This window comes from Hippopotamus amphibius, chromosome 3, assembly GCF_030028045.1.
Source record: "Hippopotamus amphibius kiboko isolate mHipAmp2 chromosome 3, mHipAmp2.hap2, whole genome shotgun sequence".
Classification (NCBI taxonomy): Eukaryota; Metazoa; Chordata; class Mammalia; order Artiodactyla; family Hippopotamidae; genus Hippopotamus; species Hippopotamus amphibius.
Window position 1 is genome coordinate 114,770,390 of NC_080188.1, and position 9,598 is coordinate 114,779,987.

The following is a 9,598-nucleotide window of genomic DNA, read 5'->3' on the forward strand; positions in this document are numbered from 1 at the left end:
TCCTCCCTGATGCTGTTCATAGGAGGCTGTGGTTCTTTGCCATGTGGACATAAACGTCTCCATAGGGCTTCCTTTTTTTTTTTCTTTTTAATATTTATTTATTTACTTTATTTATTGGCTGCTTTGGGTCTTCATTGCTGTGCACAGGCTTTCTCTAGTTGCAGAGAGTGTGGCTTCTCTTCATTGTGGTGTGTGGGCTTCTCATTGGAGGGGCTTCTCATGTTGCAGAGCACAGGCTCTAGGTGTGTGGGCTCAGTAGTTGTGGCTCGCGGGCTCTAGAGCGCAAACTCAGTTGTGGTGCTTGGGCTTAGGTGCTCTATGGCATGTGGGATCTTCCCGGAGCAGGGCTCAAACCCGTGTCCCCTGCATTGGCAGGTGGATTCTTAACCACCACACCACTAGAGAAGTCCCTCCACAGGGCTTCCTGATTGTCCTCAGGACATGGCAGCTCCTCCCAGAGTGAGTAATCTGAGGGCGAGGCTGCAGCCGCACTATCTTTTGTGACCCAGCCTCAGAAGTCATATGTCATCATTTCTGCCACATTCTGTTTGCTAGAAAGAAGTTATTAAGTACAGCCCACACTCAAAGGGAGTGGGGTTAAGCCCCACCTTGTCAAGGGAGATGTATCAAAGGATTTGTGGATATATTTTAAAACCACCACAGCCTATGTGAAGGCAAATTCCAGACCTTTTAACCATGGCAATTTTCTGGAAAGATAAACAGATCCTAATATTATGACGTAAATGATTATAAAATACCAGTGATGCAAATAAGGTGATTTTGGTGCAGGAATATACAGACTGATTTATCAGACAGAGTAAACAGCCAAGAACTTAGCATAAACGTGCCTTTAGTATGTGATTAAGATGACATCCCAATTTGGGCTTCCTAGGTGGCGCAGTGGTTAAGAATCCGCCTGCCAATGCAGGGGACACGGGTTAGAGCCCTGCTCCAGAAAGATCCCACATGCCGCAGAGCAACTAAGCCCGTGTACCACAACTACTGAGCCTGTGCTTTAAAGCCCGTAAGCCACAACTATTGAGCCCACTTGCCGCAACTAATGAAGCCCATGCACCTAGAGCCTGTGCTCCACAACAAGAGAAGCCATGGCAATAAGGAGCCCCACGCACTGCAAGGAAGACTAGCCCCTGCTCACCGCAACTAGAGAAAGCCCGTGTGCAGCAACGAAGACCCAACACAACCAATAAATAAATTAATTTAAAAAAAGATTACATCTCAATTCAATGGATAAAGGAAACATGGTTTGAAAATTATGCTAAAGCAACTGGTTACTTATTTGGGGGGAAAAGTTAATGCCTTATAGCACAGCATAAAGCAGAATAAATACACAGTACACAACAGAATGATAAATAAGTTGCATGTGAAATTTTAAACATTAGGCAGCAAGAACAAAATACGAGTGAATATTTGTATGATTTCAGGATAAAATTTCAAGACTTCTTTACTACAAAAATGGAAAAATCACGGAGCAAAATTTGAATACTGAACTCCATAATAATAAATATGTATACATATATGCATATATATAAAATCATTAACAAAATTTTGAAATATTTTCTGCACATATGATAGAGAAAGTGTTGATATAAAATACAAAGGCATAGGGCTTCCTAGGTGGCGCAGTAGTTAAGAATCTGCCTGCCAGTGCAGGGGACACGGGTTTGGGCCCTGCTCTGGGAAGATTCCACATGCCGAGGAGCAACTAAGCCCGTGTGCCACAACTATTGAGCCTGTGCTTTAGAGCCTGTGAGCCACAACTATTGAGCCCATGTGCCGCAACTACTGAAGCCCACGTGCCTAGAGCCCATGCTCCGCAGAAAGAGAGGCCACCAAAATGAGAAGCCTGCGCACTGCAACAAAGAGTAGCCCCCGCTCGTCACAACTAGAGAAAGTCCATGTGCAGCAACGAAAACCCAACATAGCCAATAAATAAATAAAATAAAATAAAATAAAATAAAATAAAATAAAACAAAACACAAAGGCATAAAAATTAATCTTAAAATTCTTTAAGCATCTTAGAAAAACTCACAAAAATTTAAATGGCTATAAGTATATAAAAAGATCAATAATAAACAAATGTAAATCAGATAAATAGTTGCTATTGTAAAATCATCAAGCCTCTCTCTTATTAGAGAGAAAAAAAGAAAAAGAGAAAGGAAGAGAAGGAAAGAGAGAAGAAAGGAGGGGAGGAGGGAAAAAGAGGGAAGGAAGGACAGAGGGAAGGAAGCAGGGAAGAAGGGTAGGAAGGAGGAAGGAAGGAAGGAGGGACGGGAAGGAAGAAGGAAGGGAGAGAGGAAACCAGCCCAGCGTTGACCATAAAATTATAAGGCCAGTACTTCTGTGAATAGTCTGTGGGAGTACAAATTAGCAGTCTTTCTGGAATGCAATTTGGCAATGTATAAGTAGGAGTTTAAACTATTTTAACCTTAAGGAAGTAATCAGTTACATGCAATGAATTATATATAAGGTTGTTTATTGCAGTGATACTTAGAAGAGTGAAGAATTGGTAGCCATCTAAATGCCAGTAAAAATAAATGGATATGTTATGCTAGCCATGTTGTTTTTTTTTTTTTTTTACAGTATTTAATTTATTTATTTTTGTTTTTGGTTGCATTGGGTTTTCGGTGTGGCATGTGGGATCTTCACTGTGACACACAGGATCTTTCTTTGTGGCTCACTGTCTCTCTTTGTGGTGCATGGGGTTCTCTCTAGTTGTGGCGTGTGAGTTTTTCTCTGTAGCTGTGACACGCGGGCTTAGTTGCCCTGCTGCATGTGGTATCTTAGTTCCCTGACCAGGGATGAAACTGGCATCCCATGCATTGCAAGGCGGATTTTTTACCACTGGACCACCAGGGAAGTCCCTAGCCATGTTTTAGAAGGCTACTCCAGCATGGCAGATGTTTGTGTTACAAGCTAGGGAATGAAGCAGGGCATAAAACTCCTCATGATATATGTAATATATAAAGTACCCAAATATCATCTGAGCTTTGTTTTTTTTTGGCACACGGGCTTAGTTGCTCCACGGCATGTGGGATCTTCCTGGAGCTGGGATCGAACCTATGACCTCTGCACTGGCAGGCAGATTCTTAACCTAGGAAGCCCCTGAGCTTTGTTTTAATTGGTAGGGTTAGAAATTACTTTTATATGTTCTCCAGTTTTTCTAAAATTGATGTCACTACATTTAAAAATGGAAAAATGTTATTTTAAAAGTATAACTATAACAAGACAGATAGGCAAGAAAAAAGGTCTCATATCAGTTCTGCCAAACAACCATTGGTCCCTTCACCTGCTTCTTGAAATTTCCCATTTGTAATGAGAAGAAAATGGAATGAAGATATTGTTTCTAATATTAATGCGTCACCAATTATACTTTTTAAAATGACAATACATACCAGATATCTATGTATTATATTTTTACGGCTTTTCAATACTGATTGGTCTCACAATAAACATTTCCCAAGACTCAGTCAATAGGAAGGAGAAAAATGAGAGTTTATCAGTGGAAATTTGAAGAATCATTAGTGCTCTTAGATGGAATTTCTTTTAGCTACTCCACAAATACTTATTGAACACCCAGTATATGCAAATCTCTGAATAGCATTGTGTGGAGATAACAAAGAAATAGGGACATTATTTGTCATCACTTGAATGAATTCATTAATTCAATAAATATATGTTGAGTGTTTAGCTAGGCACTGTTTTAGGCACTGGGGATAGATCAGTGAACAAAACAGAAATAACTGCCCATCAAGCGTTTACTCTGTCATTATGATTGTTATTTTTAGCTGCACCATGCAACTTGCGAGATCTTAGCTTGAACTTGGGCCCTTGGCAGTGAAAGTGCTGAGTTGGTTAGGACCACCAGAGAATTCCCCTACTCACTCTTATTTTAGATGATACTATCTTACTTTCAGGAGCTTACACTATACTTGGGAGCTAGATAGGAACTATTCTATTTCCTAGTAGTAAAGGAAAGTAAGTAGTGAATCCAATTCCCCAAATGTTTAAGTCATCTAATCCCTGAGTTTATCATTTTCTGAAGAATTGTTTCCTGCCATTTACATGAGCCCAGAAACTCCCATGTTTCCTAGTTCAGTAAATGTGTCTTCATTACCCTACTTCATGCGTCTTTCAGCTCCTTGTTTCTCATATTGTAGATCAACGGATTCAAGACAGGGGTGACAAAGGTGTAGACAACAGACACCACCCAGCCCATTTCTGGGTTGTAGCTGGAGCTGGGGCATAAATAGATAAGGCTGCAGCAGCCGTACTGGAGGGGAACCACAGTCAGATGAGAAGAGCAGGTGGAGAAGGCCTTGTGCTATCCCTCTGTTGAGCGGATCTTCAGGATGGCAGCCACGATGCAGATGTATGAGATGGAGATCAGGGAGAAGGGAATGGTAGGGATGATGACACTGACAATGCAGATCATGGCCTCTTGCATTCAAGTGTCTCCACACGCCAGCCACAAGATCACGAGTACATCACAGTAGAACTGAATGATTCTGTTGTGGCCACAAAACGGCAGATGGAAAATCAGAATTGTCAGCTGTAAGGCTGGAATGAAACTAAGGACCAGGGCTCCCACAGCCAGCTGGGTGCACAGCTGCCATCTCACGAGGAGGGTGTAATGCAAGGGATCCCAGAGAGCTACAAACCGGTCATAAGCCATGATCCCCAAGAAGATGCAGTCAGTGCTGCCCAGAAAGACAAGGAAGAACATCTGTGTGCCACAGCCAGTGAAAGAGATGGGTATTCTCCCCATGGTCACGAGGTTGCCCAAAGCCAGAGGGGCAACAGTGGAAGAGTAAAAGATCTTCAGAACCGCCAGATTGGCCAGAAAGAAATACATGGGAATGTGGAGTGAATGCTCTGCCCAGACAGTGAGAAAGATGGTGGTGTTACCAAGGAGCCTTCCAATATACATCAGCAAGAAAGCCACAAAAATCAACATTTGTACCTTCAGGATGGGTGAAGATGGGTGAAAATGGAACTGGATCTCTATGGTTTGGTTTTCAACCCCTATAAAAGTGGCACATTGGGTTTTCAAGGACAAAAGAAAGAAATGTATTAGGAAAGAAAGTGCTGTGTCTTTAGGATGAGAGTGATGATAGTTATAGCACCTAAAGCTTTAATAATTAAAAAAACTTTTATTGAAATGTAGTTGATTTTCAATGTTGTGTTAGGTGTACAGCAAAGTGATTCAGATATATATATACATATACACACATATATATTTCTATCTCTATCTGTATATTCTTCTTTTACATTCTCTTCCATTATAGGTTATTACAAAATATTGAGTATAGTTCCCTGTGCTACACAGTAAGTCCTTGCTGGTTATTTATTTTATATATAGTAGTGTATAGTGTATATATTTTAATCCCAAACTCCTAATTTATCCTAAAGCTTTAATAATTTTGAAGATGAGTCTGTACTGGGCAGGCCACTCTCTATCCTTGCTTGTGTTGGTCAGCTCACATTTTCAAGAGAGTTGGCTGAGATGAACTGTAAAGTCTATCACTATGAAAAACAGCCAAGTTAATTTGCCCCATGTGGCAATTGAGCTCAGGATTTTGACTTCTGCTTTGCAAGAACAAATTGAGCTAGAAACCCTGAGCCTCTAATGCCTAGCATTACTATACTGGCCATCAAATATAAGGTCGTAATGATCTTGATTCCAAGACCTATAATATACATCAGGGTCATAGTGTTCCATATAAAAGATGCTTCATTTTTCTCTGAAGGATTATTATCCTAGAGAGAAAAAGAGGTCAGCTTGTGCCAATTCAGCAGCACTGAACATGACGACATCATTATTGGCTTGTGGTTGCAGAGAAAGCTCTGAGCCTTCTAGTACACTGGCCCTTAACTATAGGCATAGCACTCCCATGGCTTTTATAAACTTTTTTTATGCTTCTAACCAAGAGTCAAGCAAAGTACAGCAGTTTCGGAAAAAGCACCAGCAGAGACTTCTAGCTTTGGGGATTTTATAAAAATTCTTCTCCCCATCACAATTGGACAATGCCCACATTCTTCTAGATGGTGAATCAAGTACAATGTCTTATACAAACCTTTCTAAAACAAACTTTTATTCTATTTTAATGATAATTTGTTTATATATGCCTTAATTCTCATAGATATATAATTACCTGCAGGATAAGGACTGTATCTTATTCCTCCCCCTCTAATGCCTACTATGGTGACTAATAAATGTTTGTCAAATGCATAGATAATTCATGTCTTTTTCACAGCCTGGGTAGGTTTTTATTTAGGTAGAGTACGTGGTCTTGTGAAGTGTGACTTACGGTTCATGGATGGAAAACCTCCCTCCTACAAATCTGGTACAGCTTAATTCCTTTGTGTTTAGAAAACATGGTCACCAAAAATATACCCATCTTATTAGCACTCATTAGTTTGACTTTAATTCAATGCTCTATACACTAATATGTATAAAATAGATAACTAAGAAGAACCTACTGTATAGCACAGGGAACTGCACTTCACTCTACAGCAGAAACCAACACACCATTGTAAAACAACTGTACCCCAATAAAACAAAACAAACAAACAAAAAACATCCAGTGTTCAAGGCTCCAACTGTTTTCCTGTTTGAGGAAAATATCAGCTCTCTCCATCTCCCTGAATCTCTGCTTGAAGGAGATCAGGCTGATGTGCATTTCTTGTCTGGGCACTGCCCTGCTCTGGGCTGCACCACTGAAAAGGACCGAACATTGAATGTACTGCTTTCTCTGGACTATGGCAAGTAGATTAGGCCAGAGTAGACTCTCAAAGGGAAACGAGAGAATTTAAAACCACAGAGGTCTTGTTTCAGATGCTTTGTAGCCGCTGTCACACAGTTAAACATTCCTCCCACTCAGAAATCATCACATAACAAGTCATCCCAACTCTCACGTGTTTTGTTCATTACTGCTTGGACTTGGGTCAGGGTCATTCTTACGGGAAGGAAGTTTAGACATTTACCTAAAGGGTAGGATTCTAAGGGCCTTGTAAAGACTCTCATTCATAAAATTAATTTTTTTCCCTGAGAAAAAGAAAATTTACATAGCTAAAATGAGAATGTGAGCTAAGATGGATGGGGATGGGAGAGTACATTAAGAGGGTCAGATATGATGCTGTTGCATCTGTCAGTAGCACCTTACCTGATCTTATTTGCCAGAATCAACTCAACTTCTTTTTCGGGCCCTGGAAAGAGGGTACATTTTAGAGCATCGTGTATTTGGGAGGAGAGAGTGACATAAACTGGGCGTAAACCTCAGAGAATGACTACATGTCTTCCAGCAACTCAGGGACAATTTGTTAAAGACCACTTTATATTTTGTCAATGTATTTGTGTTCCACCAGTTTATTTAATTTTGTTAAAATATTCAGCAGGTAGGAGGATAGCTATTAATACCTCCATCTTGCAGCTGGGGTACAGAAAGCAGAATTAGTTTGACTCATTATTTTGCAGGAATTTAAAGGTAGAAGAGAGGCTACCATTTAGATCTTCTTGTACATAGCAACGATCACATAAATCTTGGCTTGATCCTTGTCACAGAACCACGAACCATCTGTGATCTTGTCACTGAAAACTCCCAGAAAATGCAGGACAAAGCTGTGAGTGGCTTTTCCCAGGTCATGTCTCTTATACACACGGGAGCATCACCTTAATAATATTAGGGGAAAATGTGGAGTCCTATACCAAAGTCGCAGGACAAGATTCCAGAGATAACCTGACCCTCCTAGCAACTAAATTTGGAGTTATCTTGACCCCCACAGCAATTTTTGATTCATGAGCTGGGCTAGCCAAAAACCAGACCCCATATTAGGGGAAGTATTCACCATATAGGACCCTAGCCTATCAGCTAATGATGCCTGTTGCCTTTGGCGCATTGACCAATCAATTAGCATCATTTTCTTAGCAGGAATTTTCCTTGCTTTGGGGTTATAAAAGTTGGCTGCCAGCCCATCAGAGCGTCGACTCTCCCTGGTGCGCCAGGAAGTTGTCCCGCTGTCTTTACAGCGTTACTTCTCTCTAATAAACTCTATCTTCCTTACATTCTGCCTTGTGTCTGGAAATTCTTTTCCAACCTGCGCTCGAGCCGCGACAGAAAAGATAAAGAGAATTCCACCCAGAATTTTCTAGTTAATTCTCTGAATCTAAAAGGTGTCTATGGTTGGGGCTACTCTAAAAATACTTTGCATTTAAATAAAAATTACATGGGTGACAATTGGCTTAGCCTATAAGGGGTTCGGATATGCTCAGAATCAAAGCTGTGGTTACAGGCACCCAAGGCGCCAATCTCTGATTCCTAAAAAGACAGTCATGGCAGCTGGTCCACAAAATTGGCAGTAAAGTTTAGCAGCTTAAGAATTTGAGTCCTGGAGTCAAGCAGAACCTGGGGCCATCACCTGGCTCTGCTATTTACCAGCTGTGTGACCTTGATAAATTTATCTCTGTGTACTTCAGTTTCTTCATCTTCAAAGTACAAATAATTAACATCTACCCCATAAAGTCGTAAAGATTAAATGAAGGGGGACTTCCCTGGTGGTGCAGTGGTTAAGAATCCACCTGCCAATACAGGGGACATGGGTTCAATCCCTGGTCCGGGAAGATCCCACATGCCACGGAGCAACTAATTCCATGTGCCACAACTACTGAGCCTGTGCTCTAGAGCTTTCGAGCTACAACTACTGAAACTGCGTGCTGCAACTACTGAAGCCTATGTGCCTAGAGCCCATAGCCCATACTCTGCAATAAGAGAAGCCACCACAATGAGAAGCTGGCACACCAGAACAAGAGCAGCCCCCGCTCACCATAACTAGAGAAAGCCTGCACGTAGCAACAGAGACCCAACAGAGCCAATAAATAAATAAAATTACGCTCATTAAGAAAAAGGATTAAATGAAGGAATGGCTATAAAGTGATTTGTACAGTGTTTGGTGTTGTCATAAGAGGCTAGATATGATCATAATTGATTTTTCAAAAGCTGTACTTGTAGCCCTGTGTGAATTTTGCCATAGGCAACATGAGTTTTTCTGATATAAGTGTATTAAAAACCCTGATGATAATTTTTTCCTGCTTTCAGTTCTCTGTGTACAGTAACATGTCTTCCTACAACTGATTACCTGCACAGGAGAAAGTACGTGTATGTTGGTGTGGCATTGTTATTACTCCAGTGTGAACCAGTACAATCTAGTCTCATGAAGGAGTGCAGCGACCATAAAGATATCCTAACTCTGTCAGGAGTTTCCAGTGTACCTTTACCTTTCTGGTTTTAATTACTGTAATTGATGACTTAGACTGTTTATATTATATTTTCTCTTACTTTGCATTCTCCAAGAAGGCGGGGCTCATGGCTCTCATGTCTTGTGCATCCCATTGTACACCGAGCACCTAGTACCCAAATAAAGGAGACAATGTAAGAATGAAAACATGAATAAATGAATAAATAAATGATTTCTTCCATCTATGTGCTAGGGAAAGAGAGAACATATAGCATCATCTGGGAGATTTTGAGGTTCTTGTAAAGACTAGTTTAATGTAGGGTCTTATTTTGATCCTTCAGAAGAA

At 40.7% G+C, this 9,598-nt stretch overlaps 1 pseudogene; it reads right to left on the bottom strand.

The window, feature by feature from the left end:
• Positions 1 to 4,141: 4,141 nt before the first annotated feature.
• On the bottom strand, positions 4,142 to 6,976 carry LOC130848717 (olfactory receptor 10V1-like; annotated as a pseudogene).
• Positions 6,977 to 9,598: the final 2,622 nt, after the last annotated feature.